The sequence below is a fragment of the Pristiophorus japonicus genome, unplaced genomic scaffold, assembly GCF_044704955.1.
Source record: "Pristiophorus japonicus isolate sPriJap1 unplaced genomic scaffold, sPriJap1.hap1 HAP1_SCAFFOLD_336, whole genome shotgun sequence".
Taxonomy (NCBI): domain Eukaryota; kingdom Metazoa; phylum Chordata; class Chondrichthyes; family Pristiophoridae; genus Pristiophorus; species Pristiophorus japonicus.
This window is the reverse complement of record NW_027253172.1, coordinates 594,180-617,639: the sequence shown is the minus strand read 5'-3', so window position 1 is coordinate 617,639 and position 23,460 is coordinate 594,180. Positions and strand designations below refer to the sequence as shown.

General features: G+C 43.5%; 1 non-coding gene across 1 annotated transcript; it reads right to left on the bottom strand.

Annotated features, from left to right (window-relative positions):
- Positions 1–2,285: 2,285 nt before the first annotated feature.
- Positions 2,286–2,357, bottom strand: trnat-cgu (transfer RNA threonine (anticodon CGU)). Its single transcript has one exon. It is a non-coding gene; the product is annotated as a tRNA-Thr (tRNA).
- Positions 2,358–23,460: the final 21,103 nt, after the last annotated feature.

Sequence of the window (23,460 nt, the reverse complement as noted above, 5' to 3'; positions counted from 1 at the left end):
ACTGATTAATATTCTGGGCTTACAGTCTTTCAAAAAGATGTCAAAATTTATGCTCCTTAAAACCGACCTCTTTGACCAAGTTTTGGGCAACTGCCATAATTTCTCTTTTATGTGGATCGGTGTCAGCGTTATTTAATTTTATTTAAGCTGTTGTGGAGCACCCTCTGACGTCTAACTATGTTACAGGCGCTACATAAATGCAAGTTGTTGTTGTTGTTGTAATATTTCATCATTGTCTCCCTGTTTCAGGATGCAAAGAAAACGTGCTCGTTGAGGAGGCATGCAGCATATTTGCCTTTATTAGCCGAGGTATATTGTACAATACAACTGAAGTTATGCTTGAGATATGTAAAACATTATTTGGGCCACAGCTAGAGTACTGCGTACACATCAGTATAGGAAAGATGTAATTGCACGAGAGAGGGTGCAAAAGAGATTTACGAGGATGTTGCATGGACTGGAGAATTTTAGCTATGTGTAATGATTCGATAGGCTGGGTTTGTTTTCATTGGAACATTGGGAGCTGAGGGGAAACATTATTGATGTGTTCAAAATTCTGAGGGGCCGAAAGAGAGTGGATGGGAAGGAACTATATTTTTGATCACAATGGTCAACAAATAGGGGAGATAGATTTAAAGTCATTGGTAGCAAGTTGAGAGGGGAATTGACGGGTAATGGCTTCACCCAGAGCAAGTTGGGAGTCTGGAACTCACTGCCTGAAAGGATGGGAGAGGCAGAAACCCTCACCGCATTTAAAACGCGCTAGGATATGCACTTGAAATGCAATAACCTACAGGGCTACGGACCAAAAGCTGGAACATGGGATTCCTCTGGGTAGCTCTTTGTTGGCCGGCGTTGACCGAATGGGCCGAAATATCCTTCTTCCCTGCTGTAAATAATCATGATTCTATGATTCAGTTCTAAGCGAGGATCTAACTACAAGTAAGCCGGACGTGGAGACTTTATGAGTAGAATTAAGAGATAGGAAAGGATTTAAGACAATAGTGGAAGTTGTATATATACCCCCTAGTCGCAGCTGTGAAGCAATAGAATATATATATGTAGAGATTAGACAAGCGTGTATTCAAGACAGTGTGGTTTTAATATGTGATTTAAATTTTCATATATATTGGGATAATCGGACTAGCTCCTGTCAGAAAAATTGTGAATTTCTTGAGTGTGACCGGGCTAGTTCTATAACAATATGTTCCAGAACGAACAAGGGGCATGCCAATTTACATTTAGTAATGAGTAACGAGCCGGATTTACTCAACAGCCAAAGGGTAAGAGAAAATGTATTTAATAGCGATCAAAACATGATCGACTTCAACGTAACGTTTGACAGGGAGATACATGAAACAGCTACTACCATTCTTGATTTCTGTAAGACCGACTTCAAGGGGCTGAGAGAGAGACTTTCCAGAATACACTGGGAAAAATCTGTTATTGGTAAAACGACAGGAGGTGTTAAAAATAATTAAAAGTAATAAAAAATCAATTTATCCCCCTGAGGGGCCAAAGAAAACAGGCATGGACGACTAAAGAGGTAACGGACAACTGTAAACGGACACAAATGCGAAAAATAGCACAGATCCTGGTGAATGGGAAAGGTACAAAGAAGAGCAAAGGGACACAAAGCAGATAGTAAGTGCTACAAAGAGGGAGATTGAAAATAACCGATTGGTGAAATGAACAGACACATAGCAGATGTAAGTTAACGCAGAGAATTATGAAGTGAAACATTTTGGTAGGATGAGGAGAGGCAATGTGAATTAATGATACAATTTTAACGGGGCCAGATTTATACATGAAAATTTAAATCCCCATTTAAGCATCTGCCTGTGGAGATCAATGATCCTGAAACCAGTCATAATGCTCCCTGTATTGTATTAACCAACTCTAAAACGTACAATTTTAAAGAGGGGGCAGGATCTGGAAGACATGGGGACGTTTCCTTTGTTAATAGACGAATAGAGTCGAAAAACAAGGAAGTTATGCCAAACAATTATAAAACACTTATGAGGTCTTAGCTGGAATGTTGCGTGGGGAACACGCTTCAGGGAAGAAGTCAAGCCCTTGTAGAGGATGCAGAATAGATTTACTAGAATACTGCCAGAGTTGGGGACCTCATTTATACGAAGAGACTGGAGAAGCTGGGATTTTTCTCCTTAGAATAGAAAATGTTAAGAGGCGATATGTGGCGCTAGTTCAAAATTATGAAGTGTTTTGATAGTGAAAAAGGAAAAAGCTTCAAAATATGACATTTAAAGTGATAAAATATCGATAGGCACAGATGGGGGTCGAACCCATGAACTTCGGTTTACGAAACCGACGCCTTACCACTTGGCCACCGCGCCCTGATGAATTGTGTGACTGGCGTCATATTGTTACCGAATCCCACATCATTTCAATTCGGTTGTACAAACACAGACGCATATGCAAAGACAGAAAGTGGGATAATGGAACGGGCAAATGACCAGCGCCATTTATTTGAAACTATCATAAAACATTTCATAAAATCATACATACCGATGGAGAGTACTTGGTCCATCGTACTCTTGAACGAGCTATCCAATTATTCCCAGATCTTTCCACAACGCCCTGCAAAATGTGCCTCTTCAAGCATTTATCCAATTCCATTTTGAGGGTTAATATTGAATCTGCAGTGCTACGGGGAAATAACAGGGTAGTAAGACGAGCTGAGAGTCAGCACGGGCTCAACGGGCAGAACTGCCTTCATCCATGCTGAAACAATTCTATGAATCGATGACTCTATGATTCACCAACTTTTCAGCAGTGCATTACAGATCAAAGCTTAAAAAAAAACATTTCTCCTTCACTTTCATCTGTTTCCTCTGTTGTCCTCTGGATGTTGACAGGACTGGATAGTTTTGGGTATGGAGAAAAATTGGGGTTGTTTTCTTCGGAACAGATGAGTATAAAGGGTGACATAATTGACGTGTATAACATTATGCGGGGCCGAGATAGTGTGCATAAGAAACACCTGTACCCCTGAGCAGAAAGGTCAATAACCAGGGGGCATAGATTTAAAGTAATTGGTAAAAGGATTACACGAGAGTCGAGGAGAAATGTTTTCGCCCAGAATGAATTTGGGTCTGGAACTCACGGACTGAAAAGTTGGTGGAGACACAATCCCTCATCACATTTAAGTAGTACTTGTATATGGATTGAATCGCCCTAATCTGCAACGCTACAGATCAAAAGCTGGGAAGTGCGATAAGGCTTGATAGCTCTTTTGATTGGCGGAAATAGGATGGGCCGAATCCTCTCCTTCCCTGACGCAAACTTCTCCGATTCTATGATTCTATGAGGTGGGGAATGCTCTTTTGTTTCCTGCACATATCTCTATCCCACCATCGATGGGATCTTGCTGTGTGGTAATTGGATGCCGTATTGCCCAACAGCACATCCAGTGACGACACTTCAAGAAGTACTTCATTTTTGGTAAAGCACGTTTTAATAAAAATATTAATTCAGTGCATGTGGGCGTAGCTAGCAAGGCTGATATGTATTGCCAAACCCTAATTGCGTTTGAGAAGATAGTGATGAAAAAACTTCGTGGACCACTGCAGTACTTGGATATGCACTTGATGGCTACGGTCCAAGAGCTAGAAATTAGATTTGACAGCATACTACACAGTCCACCAGCAAGGACGCGATGGGCTAAATGGTTTCCTTCTGTGCTGTAAATTTCTATGGCTCTGTGGTTCAGTCACTGACTGATGGTACTACAAATGTACTGTTGAGAAGGAGTTCCAAGATTTTCACCGCACGATAATGGAAAGGCGATATATTTCCTGGTTCATTATCTGCAGAGTTGATACTCGAGTTGGAAAAATCAATCTTCAACGATCATGCCCACTTCTGATCTTATGATGAAGGGCAGGTCATTGATGAAGCAGGTGATGATGAACACCTGCAGCGATATCCTGGGCTAAGATGATTGGCGTCGAACCACAACCATCTTCTTTTAGGCCAGGTATGCCTCCAGCAGTGGAGATTAACCCCGCAATCATTTCAACGTTAGAAGCCTCCTTGATGAAACATTCGACCAAATACTGTTTTGATGTCAAGGACAATAAGTCTCGCCTCATTTTAGAATTAATCACTTTTGGCCATATTTGGACCAAGGCTGTAATGATGTCTGGAGGCTGGGGGTCCTGTCGTAACTCAAACTGAGCAACGGGGGGCAATTGGGTCATCCTATGTTCGTGAAAGATGCTGCAGGAATGCAAGCTGGTGCATTTACTGTTTGAAAACAGCGCACACTGCATGATGTAGGATCACATGCGTCATCGACCAGAAATCTTACTCCAACCTTCCTCTTCCCACAGCCCCTAACCAGAGTTTCAAAGCGTGGCACGTTTTAAAACGCCAGTTTTAAAAAAATTGTTTCATTCTATATTTCTTAAAGATTAAGAAGGCACAACAGGAAGACAGATATCCCAGTTTGCCGATGATGCAAATATTGGTGATGTGGTAAGGAGGGCAGTCGTTAGCGTATACTTATAAACATATATTGATAGATTAAACGAATGGACGATTCAGTGGCAGATAGATTCCAAACAGGTAATTGTGTGGTCACCCATTTTAGATCACAAAGTTTAGATCCGAGTCCTAATTAAATGGAGCACAGCTCGGAGGGATTGATTTCCAAAGTGGTTTGCAGTCCAAGTGCCCATCCCGCTAACCTGCAGTAGCAAGTTACAAATATATTCGAAACAACTAATGGCATGTTAGGCTTTATAACTAGGAGTTGGACTATAATGCAATGGAAGTTTTTCTTCAACTGAACAGAGATGTAGTTATACTATATCTGGAGTACTCTAAGTTATAGAATATAATAGATTCATAGAAGTTTACAGCACAGAAGGAGGCAATTTCGGCCCATCCTGTTCTTGCCACGGTTACTCAGCCTAATCCCACTTTCCAGCTCAAGGTCCATAACCCTGCACGTTACGGCACTTCAGGTGCACATCCAAATACTTTTTAAGTTTTAAGGTTTCTGCCTCTACCACTCGGTAGGCAGTGCATTTTAGACAACCACAACTAACTGCATGTGGAAATTTCACATCACATCTCCTGTAAACCTTCTCCAAATACTATAAATGTATGCCCGCTGGTTGTTGAGTCCTCTGCTATGGGAAATAAAGCGTTTCTATCCATTATATCCAGTCCGTTTGTGGGCACGGCCCCTTAGAAATGATAGGCTGGATTGGAATGTGTACAGTTCTTTATCACCAGAATGTTACCAGGTTGCGACGGGTTAAATTATGTGGAGAGATTACATAAACTAGGCCTGTACTCCCTGGAATATAGAAGGTTAAGTGGTGATTTGATTGAGCTTTTTAAAATTTTAAAACGAATTGATAAGATAGATAGAGAGAAAGCTTTTTATTACCGTTCGTGGGGGAGTTTACGACAAGAGGACATAATGTTAAAATCAGAGGAAGGCCATTCGGCAGAGAAGTTAGGAAAATCTTCTTCACGTAAAGGGTGATGGATTTATCTTCTACAAAAAGCAGGATATATAGTAGCTCAATTAAAAATGTTAATTTTAGATTGATAGTTTTTGCTAGACATTGATTAAAATGATGTAGAGCCAATGCAGATAGATGGAGTTACGATTGAGGTTAGCCAAGAATTAACAGAATGGCGAATAGGCACAAGGGGCGGAATGGCCTAATTCTGTTCCTGTGTTCAGTCAATTGGCAGAACTCCTATTATAAATAAAGAAATGTTGTCTTGAAGGGTTAATTAAAATATATTCTTTGCAGAAATTATGGATCGCTTACACGCTTTCATAACAAACAAGCATTAAGTCTAATTGTCAAACCAGTTGGTTGAACATTTACCAGGAACAGAGACACATCAGTTGGATTTTAATTCCAACCCATTAACATCTCGGCCATCCTGGTCATGGGCACGCTGCAGTGCAGTGCTTGGAAATTCGGCAAATTGATTAGAGACTCAAAATTTAGTTTTCAGCGCAGAGCAAACTTCACGTCTGCATACTATGCAAACGTGGGAGGATATATACCTTGTGTTTAACTGTGGGCGGTGAAAAGCTGTACCACAATAGCAAAGCACTAGGCAAACAACGCATTGAACTGATCGTCCGTAACTTGACAACAAACCCCCGTGCTTTAACCCACAGAACATGTAATCTTCCCGTCAACACTGAACATCTTTGAATGAATAATGTTAAAATGCGCGACAACCACCCAGTATCAGCAAGCTCAGATTGAACCAGCGCATAAAGAGATAACTCATAAGGTATGGAGTAAACTGATGTGGGTAGCGATGGAGAGTGACAGAGATAAAGTCATATTTGGACGAATAAACAGATCCCCAATGAGAAAAGCTTACAGAAATTAACTGCAACTGAAATAGATATACAGCGAGACTGACACGCGGAAAGTAAGTCAGATTCAGAGAGAAATATAATGAATCATAGAGAGAGAAAAAGAGAGCCAGAACATTAAAGGTGAGAAAATCCCTGCTGGCACGGCCGGAAATTAAATCCGTAATCTGAGGTTTACAGGTGAAAACACAAGATAACTGAGAGAGGATTGTAGCATCACAGAAGCATGGCTAGAGATACTTTCCCCAGAGCACGGCAAACTGTTCGCCATCAACTATTTACTCAATTTGCTTCGAGAGGTTGTCACCCCTCATCTTAAGAGTGTGCAGGTAGAGAGGGAGTGGGTGACTAGCAGACAGAATAGCAGTACTCGGCAGGTAGTGCATGAGGTCCCGAGTCCATCTCACTCGTCAACAGACATGAGCTTCTGAGTACCGGTGTGGAGATAGTGTCTCTGGGGAGTGCAGCCAGATCCAAATCCACGGCACCGCAGGTGGCTCAGCTGCACAGGGGAGGAGGGAGAAGAATGGCAGAGCTATAATGGTAGGTGATTCAATAGTCAGGGGAGCAGACAGGCGTTTCTGCAGCCGCAGCCGTGACACCAGAATGATATGATGACTCCCTGGATCCAGGGTCAAGGATGTCACCGAGCGGCTGCAGGGCATTTTGATGGAGGAATGTGATCAGTCAGAGTTCATTTTCCATACTGTTACCAATGACATAGCTAGAAAGAGAGATGAGTTCTTGCAGGCAGAGTTTAAGGAGCTACGAGAGAGATTAAAAAGCAGGACCTGAAAGGTAGTAATCTCAAGAATACTCCAGGTACCACGAACGAGTGAGTACAGAAATACGAGGACAGAGCACGTGAATGCATGGCAGGAGAGATGGTGCAGGAGGGAGGGCTTTAGTTTCCTGAGAAATTGGGTCCACTTCTGGCGGATTTGCGACGTGTACCGAATGGGTTGCACCTCAACAGATCCGGGACCACTAACCTCGCGTGGTGGGGGGTGGGAGGGCTGGAGGTGTCGGTTGCTCGTGCTGTGGGAGAGGGTTTAAACTAGTTTGGCAGGGGGATAGGAACCTGAGAATCGATTCAATAGGGAGGCGAGTAGAGTTTGAATTAAAAAGCAAAAATGTAGAAAGTGACCTGTAGGACAGAAGAAACAAGCAGGAAAAAAGGGTAAAATATAAATTTTAAAGCTTTTTCTCTAAATGCACGTAACATTCGTAACAAAACAGATGAGTTGACGGCACAAATAGATACAAATGAGTATGATCTGATATTCATTACAGAGACGTGGTTGCAAGGTAACCAGGACTGGAAACTAAATATTCAGGAGTATTTGATATTTTGGAAGGACAGACATAAAGGAAAAAGATGAGGGATGATCTTATAGAAACATTTAAAATAATGAAAGGGATAGACAAGATAGAGGCAGAGAGGTTGTTCTGTTCGGAGAGACTAGAACTAGGAGACACAACCTCAAAATACGGGAGAGCCAATTTAAAACCGAGTTGAGAAGGAATTTCTTCTCCCAGAGGTTTGTGAATGTGTGGAATTATCTGCCCAATGAAGCAGTTGAGGCTAGCTCATTGAATGTATTCAAGTCACAGGTAGATAGCTTTTTAACCAAAAAGGGAATTAAGGGTTACGGGGAGCGGGCGAGTAAGTGGCGCTGAGTCCACGGCCAGATCAGCCATGATCTTGTTGAATGGCGGAGCAAGTGCGAGGGTCTAAATGGCCTACTCCTGTTCCTAATTCTTATGTTGTTATGTTAAGAGGTGGGGTCACACTGTTAATAAAAATGGGATCAGTGCATTAATGAGAAACAATATCGGCTCAGAGGATCAAGAGGTTGAATCAGTTTGGGTGGAGTAAAAGGAACAATAACAGGAAAAAGTCGCTGGTGGGAATAGACTATAGGCCCCCTAACCGTAGCTACATGGTTGGACAGAGTATAAATCAAGAAATAATGGAGACTTGTAAAAAAGGAACAGCAATAATCATAGGTGATTTAACCTTCATATTTACTGGAAACACTTAATTGGTCAGGGTCGCCTTGAGGAGACGTTCATAGAGTGTATTTGGGATAGATTACTTCGACAGTACATGCTACCCCAACCAGGGAGCAGGCTGTCTTAGATCTAGTACTGTGTAATGAGACAGGATTAATAAATGATCTCAGATTAAAAGATCGTATAGGAATGAGTGGCCATAATATGGATGAATTTTAAACTCAGTTGGAGGGAAAGAAATTTGGTTCTCCAACCAATGTCCGAAGCATAAATAAGGGGGACAACAAAGGTTGGCTAAAGTAGATCGCAAAATAGACTAAAGTGTGGGACGGTTGTAGAGCAGTCGCAGACATTTAAGGACATATTTTATAACTCGGAACAAAAATGTATCCAATGAGTAGGAAAGACTGTAAGAGAAGAGATAACCATCCGTGTCTAACTAAGGAAATAACGGAGGGTTTGAAATTGAAATCAAAGGCACACAATGTGGCGAAACGAGTGGGAGACTAGAGCAGCAGAGAACGATTAAAAACATGATTGAAGAGGGAAGATAGATTATGAAAGTAAACTCGAAGGATTTATAACAACAGATAGTAAGAGTTTTTACAGATACATAAAAAGGAAAAGATTGGTTAATATGAATGTTGGTCCCCTGGAGGATGAGATTGGGGGTTAATATTGGAGGTCAGGGAAATGGCAGAGACATTAAACAAATATTTTGTATTGACCTTTGCAGTAGATGATACTAAAAACAATCCAAGAGTGGATAATCAAGCGAATGTAGGCATGGATGACTATCACTATCAAGAAGGAAGTACTGCTAGTAAAATAATTGGACTAAAGGCGGACAAGTCCCCTGGACCTGATGGCTTTCATCCCAGGATCTTAAGTGAAGTGGCTGCAGAGATAGTGGATGTATTCGTTATATTTTCTCAAAATTTCCTGGATTCGGGGCGGATTGGAAAACCACAAATGTAACGCCCCTATTTAAAAATTGAGGCAAGCATAAAACTGGAAACTATAGACCAGTTAGCCTAACATCTGCCTTTGCGAAAATGCTGGAGTCCATTATTATGGAAGCAGTAGCGGGACATTCAATCAAGCAGAATCAGCCTGGTTTTATGAAAAGGAAATCATGTTTAACAAATTGCTGGAGTTTTTGAGGATGTAACGAGTGGATAAGGCGGAACCAATGTATGTGGTGTATTTGGATTTCCAGAAGGCATTTGATAAGGTGACACATAAGAGGTTAATGCACCAGATAACAGCTCACGGGGTTGGGAGTAAATCAAAGATAGAGGCTTCGCTATATAAGAGAAAACACAGCGTCTGGATAAATGCGTCATTTTCCAGTTGGCAAACAGTGACTAGTGGAGTGACGCAGGTATCGGTACTGGGTCCTCAACTAATTACAAACTATATTAATGAATTGGATGAAGGAACCGAGTGTAATGTAGCTAAGTTGTCTGATGATACAAATAGGGTCGGAAAGCAAATTCTGAGGAGGACACAAAAAATCTGCAGAGAGATATAGTTAGGCTAAGTGAATGGGCAACAAGTTGGCAGTTGCAATATAAGAGGTTACCTACTTTGACAGAAATAATAGAAAAGCAAATTATAATTTAAATGTAGAAACGTAGCAAAGTGATGCAATACAGGGACAGATGAGAGTCCTTGTGCATGAAACACAAAAATTAGTATGCAGGTACAGCAATTAATCAGGAGGGCGAATGGAATGTGCGTTAATTGCAAGTGAGAAAGAGTATAAACCAGATTAGTCCTGCTACAATTGTACCAGGTATTAGTGAGGCCACACCTGGAGTACTGTGTGCAGTTTATTCTCCGTATTTAAGGAAGGATATACTTGCAATGGAAACTGTTCAGAGAAAGTTCACACAGTGGATTTCGGAGATGAGGAGAGTTGACTTATGAAGATAGGTTAAGTACGTTGGGACCATCCGCAGTGGAGTTCAAAAGCATGAGAGGTAATCTTATCGAAACTAATAAGATAATGAGAGGGCTCGACACGTTAGGTGCAGAGAGCATATTTGCACTCATAGGGGAAAGTAAAACTAGGGGTCATCGACTTAGAATAAGGGACCGCCCATTTATAAGAACATAAGAACGTCCGAAATATGAGCAGGAATAGGCCATACGGCCCCTCGAATCTGCACCACCATTTAATCCGGAAATTGCTGATCGGATAATGGATTCAGGTCCACTTCCCTGCCCGCTCCCTTATTGGTTAAGAAAGTGTCTCTGACTTAAATTTATTCAATATCCCGGCTTGCAGAGCTCTCTAAGGCAGCGAAGTCCACAGATTTACAACCCTCTGAGAGAAGAGATTCCTCCTCATCTCAGTTATAATAGGCGGCCCCTCTTTCTGAGATGATGACCCTTGTTCGAGTCTCCCCTATCAATGGAAAGCTCCTCTCTGCATCCACCTTGCCAAGCACCCTCTTTTACATATAGGTTTTGATAAGATCCCCTCTCATTCTTCTGAATTCCAATGAGTAGAGGACCAGCCTCCTCAATCTTTCCTCATAAATCAAGCCCCTCATCTCTGGAATCAACCGAGTGAACCTTCTTTGAACTTCCTCCAAAGCAATTATCCTTTCGTAAATTTGGAAACCAAAACTACACACAGTATTCCAGGTGTGGCCTCACAATACCCGACATAACTGTTGCAAGACTTCACTGCTGTTATACTCCATCTCCTTTGCAATAAACGCCATGATTCCACTGGCCTTCCTGATCATTTGCTGTACCTGCAGACTAACCTTTTGTGTTTCATGCACAAGTACCCACAATTCCCGCTGTACTGCAGCACGTTGGAATTTTTCTCCATTTAAATAATAGCTTGCTCTTTGCTGTCAAAGTTTTTTCTGTCAAAGTGCATGACCTCACACTTTCCAACATTATACTCATACATTGGTTTTCATCCCACCTTTATATCGTCAGCAAACTTCGTTACATTACACTCGGTCCTTTCTTCCCAGTCGTTAATGTAGATTTAAAACTGACATGAGGAGAAACTTCTTTTCTCAATCGTTGAAAATCGATGGAATTCTCTTCCTCAGAGAGCTGTAGAGGCTGGGTCAATGAATAAATTAAAGTCGGAGATAGACATATTTTTCAGTGATAAGGGAGTAAAGGCTTATGGGGAGGCAGCGGGGGAAGTGGAGCTGCGTCCTTGATTAGATCTTCCATGATTTATTCAATGACGGAGCAGGGTCAAGGGGTCAAATACTCCTACCCAGAATTCTTATGTTCTTATGTACTTAAGAAAGTTCTGATCGCATCTGCAGCAACCAACTGTTCAGACAATTCATTCAAAACCTTAATTAATTTGTGAATAAGTCAGTAATCTCCTCATCTCAACTCCGGTTCATTTGTCAGCTAAATTGCTAATTTAAATCTGAGATTGATAGATTTTTGCTAGATAATGGTAGGAATTGATTTGGTGTCAAAGCAGATGGATGAAGTTAAGATATTGGTCAAACATTATCTCACTAAATGGTGGAACCGGCTCGAGGGTTCGACGACCCCTGCTTTTATTTTCCGTCAATCAGCAGAGCACCTATTGTAAATGTAGGAACGCTTCCTGGAATTGTAAAATATAAATACTAAACCTTCCTTTCCAATGATTATAACAATTTACCAAGTTATCATAACAGACAACATCTGCTAGTACTGAAGCTCAACCCAAGCCAACATTCGCACAGTTGATTTTCAGTCCAAAACCTTAATCACTCAGCCAACATGACGATTGAAGCAAAAAGTGCAATTTTCGACAATTGAAGAAATTCATTCCACACCAAATACCAATCCGTTGATAATGCCAGTGATTTGAAAGCTGCTGTAAAAAAAAATAACATCAATTACTTTTCAGATTCCTGGCCCTCATTCTCCCTATCACTATAGTCGTCCAATCCCTCTGATCATCCATTCCCCACCAGGACGGCTTGAGGCCCCTCCATTTCTTCATTGAACGGATGCTCAACCAGTTCCCATCTACCGTCAATTCATCCGCCTGGCGGAACTTGATTTAAACTGGCATTGGACAACTTCTCCTTTGACTCCACACGCTTACTGCAAATTAAATGTGTTGCTAGGGTATCCCGCAAGTGGCCCAGATATGCCTGTATTTCAATGGTATATGTGCAACATTGTTTGTTCTCGTCCTACCATGTCCCATCCATCACCTCGTTTTCTGGTACATTGATGAGTTTATCTGTGCCATTTTCAGCTTTCGCAGCAAACTCGAAATTAAGTCAACTTTGCTTTAAATTTCCACCCTTCCCTGTCCTAAACATGGCCCATCTCCGATTCTTCCCTTCCTTTCCTCGATTTCGCTACCTCCATTGCTGAGGATAGTCGGCCGACCAATATCTACTATAACCCCACTGATTCCCTCATCTACCTTAACTACACTTTTCCCCACTCGCTTTCTATAAGGACTTCTTTCCATTCTCCCAGTTTCTCCATCTCCATCGTATCTGTCCTGACGATGGCAAAGTCAATACCAGTGCTATCGATATGTAGCTAAATTTTTCTCCAGCAAGAAAAACCCACGACCCGAGTACACATGACCCTTGAACTTCTCCTGCCCATTTCCCGCACTTCTGCTCTCATCCCTTCTCCTTCCTCGCAGAACCACGATAGAGTTCCACTTGTGCTTAACATTCACCCCACTAACCGCCACATTCAACGGATCATCCTGCCCCATTTCTGACACATCCAACGTGGTCCCACCATCAAATACATTTTACTTTCCCCTCTCTCTTCAGCAGTGCAAAGGGACCAGTCTATCCGGCACGCCATGGTCCACTATCCAATCACCAGCAACAATGCTTTCCTTCCCACAGAGCCTTCCAGTGCAAGCGCAGGAGAAGCAACACGTGGCCATTTTCTCCTCTCGGTCCACAGTCCAGGCCAGTATAGGTGAAACAACCACTTACTTGCACTTCTTTCAACATAGTATTCTGCATCGACTGAAATCTCCTCGACATTGGGGCGACCAGGCACATATTATGTGAGCACTTTACCGAGCAGCTCATTTCAGTCCGCAACAAGAACCCCAAGCTTTCGGTCGTCTGTCTCGTCCTCCTACACTGTTCCCATGAAGCTCAACGTAAGTTCGAGGAACAGCAGCTCATCTTTCCATTCGGCACTTTACAGCCTTCCGGGCTCAACGTTGATTTCAACAATTTCATAATTCTAACCACTGCTCCCATTTTTTCGGACAGTAGCTGTTAGTAATGATTTTGCTATTCTCTCTTACCCTTTCTCTAGAAGCATATTTTTTTTCTTGAAGTGTCCCTTTATCATGCCCTTTCGGTTTTGTCATGACATCATTTCTTCTTTCCACCATGTGACAGGATTTCCTTTTCGCTCTTTCCTGCCCTCCACCTCTCCCTGCTTAAGTACCTGCTTAAAATCTGTAACACCTCCAACTTCTGACACTTTTGATGAAATATCATCGATGTGAAACATTATCTCTGTTTCTCATTTCACTAATGCTGCGTGTCTTGTTGTATATGTTCAGCAATTTCTATTTGCATTTCCTATTGCCAGCATCCCCAGTATGTTGCTTCAGAAAAAGTAACATCAGTGCTATGGATGAGAGGTTTCCTTATCAAGTGGTGATGAGGCGATCCTGTCAAACCGGAAAGAGCGGGTTCAACCTCTGTCTGCGCTTTCAAATAAGTTCCCGTCGATCTCCTGTTGTTACGAGCAGTCCATAATTATCTCAAATGGTAATCGATCAAGAGGTTCACTGACCCGGGAGTTTGAAAAGCCATTGAATGTTTCTGAGTCCGTTAATGTTCCCAATCTTTTGCTAAATGAATTTATCTGTAGTCACGTGCAGAACATTATTACCCGTTTCCCACAGGATTAAAAGAACCACACCGAGGTAGAGGATGATTATCCGAGAATGACAGAGTACTGAAGGCGACTTTTCGGCCCATCATGATTGAGCCGGCTTTGTGAAAATGCTATCCAATCGGAACCACTTTCCACATAGCCCTGCAATTGGTTCCCAGCAAATGTTACCCAATTCACGTTTGATGGCAAGCATTTCAAGAAAATGACATAATTCGCTACAATGTACATTAATTGAAGGAATAACAACACCAAACTAAAAATGTTCAAACCGTGGTTAACAAAAGAAATGAAAGATATAATTAGATTCAAGGAAGAGATTTATAATATTGCCAAAAGTAGTAGTAAGCCTGAGCATAAGGGAGTTTTGAGAATTTAAAAAGCTGCGTGCTGTCAATCCCGGATCACGCTGTGTCTGTTTAAAAGGGATCTACTGTCAGTCCTGAACCTTTCTTTGTCTGTGTAAATGGGACGTGCCATCAGTCCTGGATCATTCTGTGTGTGTGTAAAAGGGAAGTGCTCTTAGTCCGGGATCATTCTGTGCCTGTGTAAAAGGGATATTCTCTTAGTCCAGGATCATTCTGTGTGTGTGTAACAGGGATATACTCTTTGGACTGGGTCATGCTGTGTGTGTGTAAAAGGGATATTCTCTCAGTCCAGGATCATTCTGTGTCTGTGTAAAAGGGACGTGCTCTCAGTCCTGGTTCATTCTGTGTTTGTGTAAAAGGGATGTGCACTTAGTCCCGGATCAATCTGTGTGTGTGTAAAAGGAATGTGCTATCTGACCTGGACCATTATGTGTTTTTGTCTGTTTCAAAGGAGCGTGATTACAGTTCTGATTACCGAATATTTAAGATGATGTGATCGAAAGCGCATTTGGATTATCTGCGTGTGTGCGGACACACTTTGCAATTCTTCTGTTCTGTAATTCAATATATGTTATCTTTACGTGAAACACTTTTTATCATAATAGTGGCCCTGAAAAAGTTCACAATTCTCTTCACACAAATGCATATCATTACGTCATTGCATTTCATAGTATGGAAGGAGGCCATTCCAGCCCATCGTGTCCACATTTGCCGAACAGGAGCTATCCAGCCTCATCCCAATTTCCAGCTCTTGTTCCCTACTCTTGAAGGTAACGGAACTTTAAGTGCAAATCCAGGTACTTTTTGAAACCTGGGCAGGGTATCTGCCTCGACCATCCTATCAGCGGTGTGTTACAGATCCCTCTGGGTGAAAGATTTTCTGCACAAATCACCTCTAAACCTCCGACCAATTACAATAAATCTTTGCCTCATCTTTGTTGACCGCACTGCTAATGGAAATAGGTCCGAACTAACACCTCTGTCTCGGCCCCTAATAATTGTATTTCCATGATTACCGTCTCCCCTCAGCCTCCTCTGTTCCAAAGAAAACAAACTCACCCTGTCTAATCTTTCCTCATAGTTCAAATTCTCAGGTCCAGGCAACATTCTCGTAAATCTCCTTTGTATCCTCTCCAATGCAATTACAAATTTCGTGTAATGTGCTGACACAGTACTCTACCTCTAGCCTAACTAGTGTTGTATAGAGATGAGGCATAACCCCCCTGCTCTTAAATAATGTGCATCGGCTGATAAAAGCAAGTATTCCATATGTCTTATCAACCACATTATCAACCTGGCCTGCAACGTTCGGGGAGCTGTGGACCTCAACTCCAAGGTCCATTTGTTCCGCTGCATTTCTTAGTGTCCTACAATTTATTGTGTATTCCCTTGCCGTATTTTCTCTTGAAGTATATATTACTAATTTGAGACATGTCATGAGCTGAATGTAGCAAGCTAGGTAAAAAAGTTAAATTTTCAGTTGATTGACAAAGAGCCACATGCATCAAATATTTAACAAAATACCGACGAGGATGGGACTGGAGCCCCGCGTGCAGAACACAATGGAGTCATAGTCCCTCGCGTTATCAAGTCGGCCACCGAGTGCCGCAACACGATCAGCCATCTCGTTTACTGATTTTTGCATCAGAACAGAACTCCCTTGCTAAAACAAGCCTTCGCCGCTTGTCCTGCCCGTGCACACGAATCGACAATGTTCAAAAAATCTACAATCAGCTTCTGTAAGCAAAGGGCCTTCCGTTACTTCAGGTGAGCGAATGTCAGAAATGGTCGGTTTTGAGACAGATTCAGAACGGAGAAAGACATGTTTCGCCCGGTGAGTTAAATGACCATGACAGGACTTCTTTACTATTGAAGTAAATCACCTTATTCATTCGGCCTCGCGCCAGTGCTATCACCAGAAAAACTGTTGCGGGGAGAATTATGAGCAAAATAAAGGAGGGTTATTGATTATGGAAGGCAGAAAAGGTGGGAGAAGAGGTTGGTTTGAAAGAGTAAATAAGTTCAACTGCTAAAAACGTAATATCTGTTTCATTTAGGAAGGATAAATGTTTCGCTCTGTTCTATCAGCAGGTGTCCGAGTGAACAAAAGATATAAAACGGAATGTGTCGTGAATCAGATTCAAACCGAGGTTGCTGCGGCCACAACACAGCATACTAATCACTTTTCGTTCACGGCGCCACACACCAGCTGCCACAACTTTCTTCTGACTGCAGCAATGTTACACACGGCGGTGGTCAGGAAATATGTAGTTTTTGTGATTAAGCAAATTCAACCCCGCCAGAAATTATTGCAGCTTTGATATGCGACCAAGGCACCGCACCATCTCGGGCCTTACTCCAGAATGGGAACTAGTGCAACCCCAGTTTCGTTTAAAATGATTGCAGCTATATCACATGGCAAGAAACTCACCCTTTGTGAACCATGAAGACAGTAATTGCCAGCCCCGCTGTGAAGCAAACCGAGAATCTTTGTTTACTCGATAGTCGGTTTGACTAGTTAAGCCATGGCGTGAAACCACGCCTTTGAACTATCGCCTCCACTCACACATATCTATCAGCTACCTCTCACTTCCATTTGGAGTTTGATTCCCTTTTTTATTTAAGCTTCTGCCTTATCTATTCTCCATGTGTGCCAATGCTGCCTGTATCTCTCGCTGCATTTATCTCGATGACAATCTGTGCATTGATTCTGAATGGATACCTCTGTTTGCCTCTAACATGAAATAAATGAAGGACTCAGACAATTCCTCCTCTGACACTAGGGACCTAAAAAGACAAAATTTATAACAAGATACTGTTTATTGTGATCTAGAAAAAACAATATTCCATCTGGAACGATTAAGATTAAATTCTGTGCGAACGAGATTATGACACACCATTATAGCAACCATTTTAAACAAACAGAGAATGAACCCGGACAGACGGCTCATCCCCTTAAGAGTGGAAACAGAATGAATAAAACACAGATCATTGCGTAAAACGCAGCAGATTGTGCAGATTCTCTGGATGAAAAACTCGGTTTCACGTTCTGTCGGATAACCATTCCGATATTTTAGGAAAAAGTTAAAGATTACAGATTTATTCAACAAAATTAGCGCCTGTAAAAAATACGCAGCGAGAATGGACAAAAGTGAACGTCTTTGATACAGTGGAATGCAGGATCGATTAAATAATGAATGGCATAATGGGGCATTGGCAAAGTGTGTGGGAATCGGATAATAAGGTAACAAACGATGGTCTAGAGGAGGTGTTAGTGGGAACACCAGAACCATTACCAGACAATGCTTATGATACAATACGTTGAATCTAATGTTAAGGCCAGAAGACTATAACATGCCTAAAATATTGGGTGTCAACGCCTTTTAATCAGACCATGCAACATGGCCAGCCCGGATTGATTTTCTGTCCGGTTTGTATTCGGCAATCAAGAGACTAATTCAAAAGACAGCTTCTCACATCTTTTCAGCTCGAGAGAAAGAGGATGCACTCATATTCAGAGCAGAGGTGGACATTGACGCTAAATGTATGCTTATTCTATTTGAGGTGAGCTCATGCGTCCAGACAGCAAGATATACTGATCAAGTATTGGCCGGAACCAAACACGGGTTTCGGTTATCCAACGAGACACAGAGACGAGTACCTTTGAGATACTTTAACTTTACTCAATGGTGAGTTTCACTTTGCTCTGGGATTTGGACGCTTTGGGCATATCAACGCAAAATCACACGTTTTAATTTGAAATATTTCTGTTTACTCACGTCGACCGGCTGTGAGAAGCGGAATATTGATTTGAAAATGGCGGGGCTGGTCCGGGATTTGAACCCGGGTCCTCTCACATTTCAAATGTGCTTAACCCAAAGCGAAAATCATACCCCGAGACCAATGAGCCGCCGACAGAAAAGAGGGGATCTCTCAGATTCTGACGGTATTGAGAAAAGATATTAGGCCCATCGTGCTTGCGCTGACGCTCAGAGACCCTATCCAATTAGTCCCTCTCGCCACAATTCTACAAGTATTATCCCTTTGACGAATATATTATTAATTTGAGACATTACATGACATGAGCAAAGTGCAGCATTGTCAGTGAAAGGGGAATTTGGCAATGAGGTGAAATGTGATTGACAAAACGACCATGGTAGTCAAAGCTGCAACACAATAACGACGAGGAAGGGGTTCGAACCCATGGTGCAAAGCACAATGGATTAGCAGTCGATCAACTTAACGTCTCGGCCACATCGTCACTTTTTCAGAGCACTGTCAATCATTCAATCTCCTATGTTTTGTATCCAAAGAGAAATAAAGTGCAAGAAAGTCCACTTTGCAGCTGCTCTGCCTCTGCAACCAGATCGACAATGATGAAAAGGTGCCATTAGATTCTTAAAGCAAACAGCCTTCCTTTACTTCAGGTGAGTGACTGGAAGAGATGGTTGGTTTTTCGGCAGACTCACAACAAAGAATATAATATTTCATGCAGCGAACAAATTGACCGCAGTAGGACTTGAACCTGTAATCATTCTGATAACGTCGAGGTTGTCATCGAAGTCAGACGCCTCATCCATTAGGGCGCATGGCCTCCACCATCAGCGCAACATTTGGTATTGTGTATATTGGGAGAGTTGAGTCCAGACTCAAATGTACTGACTTCCACGAGACACATGCTGAAGTCAAGGTCACTCAGGGCCTGCACCTTTAATTCACAGCTCTCCAGTGCTGCACATGCCTGAGACCTCCCTTTATATACCTCAGTGGGACAGGTATGGAGTGTCTCCTGCAAGTGCACCCCTGGTGGTAAGGTATGCTTATTGTTTCAGGTCATATCCAGTTACAGTCATGTATAGCATGGTAAGATACAGTTATATACAGTAATGTGAGATACATGACATCAGCCTCCCCCAAGTTCTTATTGCCTTTATAGATTCAGTCTCGGAGGTGGTCTGCGCTCTCGCGTCGAGCGTCTTAGTTGTGGTTCTGTTGTTTGCTTGGTGCCTGTGTTTCGTTCGGTGTGATTGCTGGTATCTCGCCTGGGCTGTCTGTTTCGTTCGGTGTGATTGCTGGTATCTCGCCTGGGCTGTCTGTTTCGTTCGGTGTGATTGCTGGTATCTCGCCTGGGCTGTCTGTTTCGTTCGGTGTGATTGCTGGTATCTCGCCTGGGCTGTCTGTTTCGTTCGGTGTGATTGCTGGTATCTCGCCTGGGCTGTCTGTTTCGTTCGGTGTGATTGCTGGTATCTCGCCTGGGCTGTCTGTTTCGTTCGGTGTGATTGCTGGTATCTCGCGTGGGCTGTCGGTTTCGTTCGGTGTGATGGCTGGTATCTCGCCTGGGCTGTCTGTTTCGTTCGGTGTGATTGCTGGTATCTCGCCTGGGCTGTCGGTTTCGTTCGGTGTGATTGCTGGTATCTCGCCTGGGCTGTCTGTTTCATTTGGTGTGATTGCTGGTATCTCACCTGGGCTGTCTGTTTCGTTCGGTGTGATTGCTGGTGTCTCGCCTACGCTGTCTGTTGAGACTGCCCTTTCCTCAGATTGCTCCACCTATCAGTCCACCAGGTTTGGTGTGAATTCCACATTGTCGTCTGCCACTGGTTCATCAGTGTAATCAGTGAATCTACTTTTTACTTGGTCTACATGCCTCCGGCAGGTTTGGCCATTGTCCATTTGTTTCACCAGTAGACTGTTTCCCGCTTTTTCTTTTACTGTCCCTGCAAACCTTTTGGGACCCCAGCCATAGTTTAGCAAAACACTTTGTCCCCTATCTCATGCCACCTCCCCTTTGAATTTCGGCCATGGTACTCAGTTAGCTTTCGACGCTTAGCGGCAGCAATTTCATGCATGTCTGGGAGGATTAACGAGAGCCTGGTCTTTAAGGTTCGTTTCATCAACGAATGTGGACGAGATCTGTATGCCAGCAGCAGTCACGACAGGCGCCTCTGCAGCAAGGGACCTTGAATTCTGAGCATGCCTTGTTTAATGACCTGCACTGCTCGCTCCGCCTGGCTATTGGAGGCCGGATTGAAAAAGGTGCTGTTTTAAAGTGATTTATATCGTGGTCAACTATAAAATCGTGAAATTCTGCGCTGGTGAAACACGGACCATTATCAATGAACAATATGTCAGGAATGCCATACATTGCAAACACGGTTCTAAGGTTCTCTACAGTGGTGGAGGTTGTGCTGGAGTTTAAAATGGTGCACTCGTTCCATTTTGAAAATGCATCAACGACTACGAGGAACATTTTGCCCATGAATGGGCTCGCATAGTCGACATGCACCCACGACCATGGTTTGGTGGGCCAACGCCAGCGTCTTAAGGGGCCTCCCTGGGGGCATTACTGAGTTCGGCACAAAAGGTGCACCGACGGACGCAGAGCTCCAAGTCCGCGTCAATGCCAGCTCACCAGACTTGAGATCTGGCTAAGGCCTTCATAAGCACAATCCCCATGTGCTCGCAATGGAGCTCCCGGAAAAATGCCTCCCTGCCTCATAAGGGCATAATTACTTGGCTGCCCCACAGCAGGCAGTCTGCCTGTAGTGAGAGTTCATGCATGCACCTATTGAAGGGTTTGATCTCCTTGGGGCAGGCATCGCGAGCCTCTGCCCAGTCACCAGTTAAAACGCATCTTTTAACTAGAGATACCGTGGGGTCGCTGCTGGTCCAGCCTCTGATTTGGCGAGCCGTCATGGGTGAACCTGTGGATTCAAAGGCATTGATTGCCATGACCATCTCACAGTCCTGTTCGTCGGACCCTTCTGTGGTCGCCAGGGGTAGCCTGCTAAGTGCGTCGGCGCAGTTGTCTGTGCCTGGTTTGTGACTTATCGTAAGCCACCAGCATGAGTGGCCACTGCTGAATGCGCGCCGAGGCGTTGGCGTTGATTGCCTTGCACTCGGATAGGAGGGACGTGAGGGATTTGTGGTCAGTTTCTAACGCAAACTTGGCCCCAGAAAGGTATTGCTTCATCTTTTTGACACCACACACGTACACGAGTGCCTCCTTCTCAACCATACCGTTCCCGCGCTCTGCCCGCGAAAGTGACCTGGTGGCATAAGCAACGGGCTGCAATTTAACTGCATCATTGACGTGCTGTAAAACGCAACTGAACCCATAAGCTGACGCAGCACACATAAGGATTCAATTTTTACCTGGCTCAAAAAATGCTAAAACACTCTTGGAACATAGGAGGTTGCATGCCTTATTGAAGGTGCGTTCTTGGGCGTCCCCCCAAAACCAATCGCACCCCTTTCTGAGTAGCACATGGAGAGGCTCCAGCAGCGTGCTCAAGTTCTGCATAAAGTTCCCAAAGTAATTGAGTAGCCCGAGAAACGCACACACTTCTGAGACATTCCAGAGACTGGGTGCCAGGTGAATCGCTTTGGTTTTGGATTCGGTTGAGTGGATTCCATCAGCGGCAATCCTTCTGCCAAAAATTCAACCTCAGGCGCGAAAAACAGACACGTGGATTTCTTAACTCTTCGGCCGACCCGATCCAATCGACTGAGTATTTCCTCAAGTTTGCGGAGATGAGAGTGATGAGTATGTCATCTTTAAACACAACAGTCCCCGGGATGGACTTGAGCAGCCTCTCCATGTAGCGCTGGCATATAGCAGCCGCCGATCTGATGCGGAATGGGCATCAATTTTACCCAAAAAGGCCTCGATGTGTGTTGATGGTGGTGAGTAGCTCAGACTATTCGGTCAGTTCTTGCATCATATATGCAGATGTGCGTCAAGTTTCGAGAAAAGTTTACCTCCGCCTAACGTGGCAAATAGTTCCTCCGCTCTGGGCAGCAGGTATTGGTCCTGTCGGGAGACTCTATTTATCGTGTAATCCCCACAGATTCACATGGATCCATCAGGCTTCATGACGGGGATGATGGTGCTTGCCCAGTCGCTAAATTCCACGGGAGAAATTATGCCTTCCCGCAGAAGCCGGTCCAGTTCGTTTTCTTTCTTTTCCCTCATCACATATAGATCCTCAGTTTGGTGTCGATCTTTGTGAGTTTTGGTCTGTTGCTTTTGTGCGGCTATAGTTGTTCAAATTGTTGAACGCTCATGAGGGATTGACTGGCCCCTGTGTCCAGTTCCATGTTGAAGGGTATCCCGTTGAGTAGAACCCTCATCATAATTGGAGGCGTCTTGGTGTAAGAACAGTAGACATTGATCGTGTTAACCCGCTGTACCTCGGCGTCCCGTGCACTGTTCCAACCAGGTTCTGGTCCGCATTCCGACCCTTCTGATTCGTAAACCAGCCGAGCTGCTGTTTTTCTGCACATACGAGCCAGATGCTGTGTGTAGTTGCAGTTTCTGCAAACGGCATGCTGAAATCGACACACCCTGATAGAGTGCCTTCCCCCACATCTGCAACACAGACCATTTCCATTATTTGCGAAGGATGAGCTGCGTCTGGCTGATCTCCCTTGAGCTTCTCTCGATCTGTTGTTTATTGCTCGCATTGCGGTTGATGAGGTGTGATCGGCCGTTTATGTGGCCCTTGATTTTGATGGATTTAGGCGCCACTGTCTGCAGTTGAAGGCCTGCTCTCCGGCCTTTGTCTGTGTGTGGGGGTAGCGGTTTGTTTCACAATGTGAATCCCTTGTTCCGATGCCTTGTTGGTTGTCATACCCGAAGTACAGATCAGCCTCGTTTCTTCTTCGCCTGCCAAGAACGTCTGTGCGACCAGTGCTGCTGCCTTTCGAGGCAAGTTCTTAGTCTCTATAACCTTTCGGAATATGCCTACGTGGCCTATTCCTTCAATAAAAAAGTCTCTCAATACTTTTCTCCTTAGTTCATCCGTG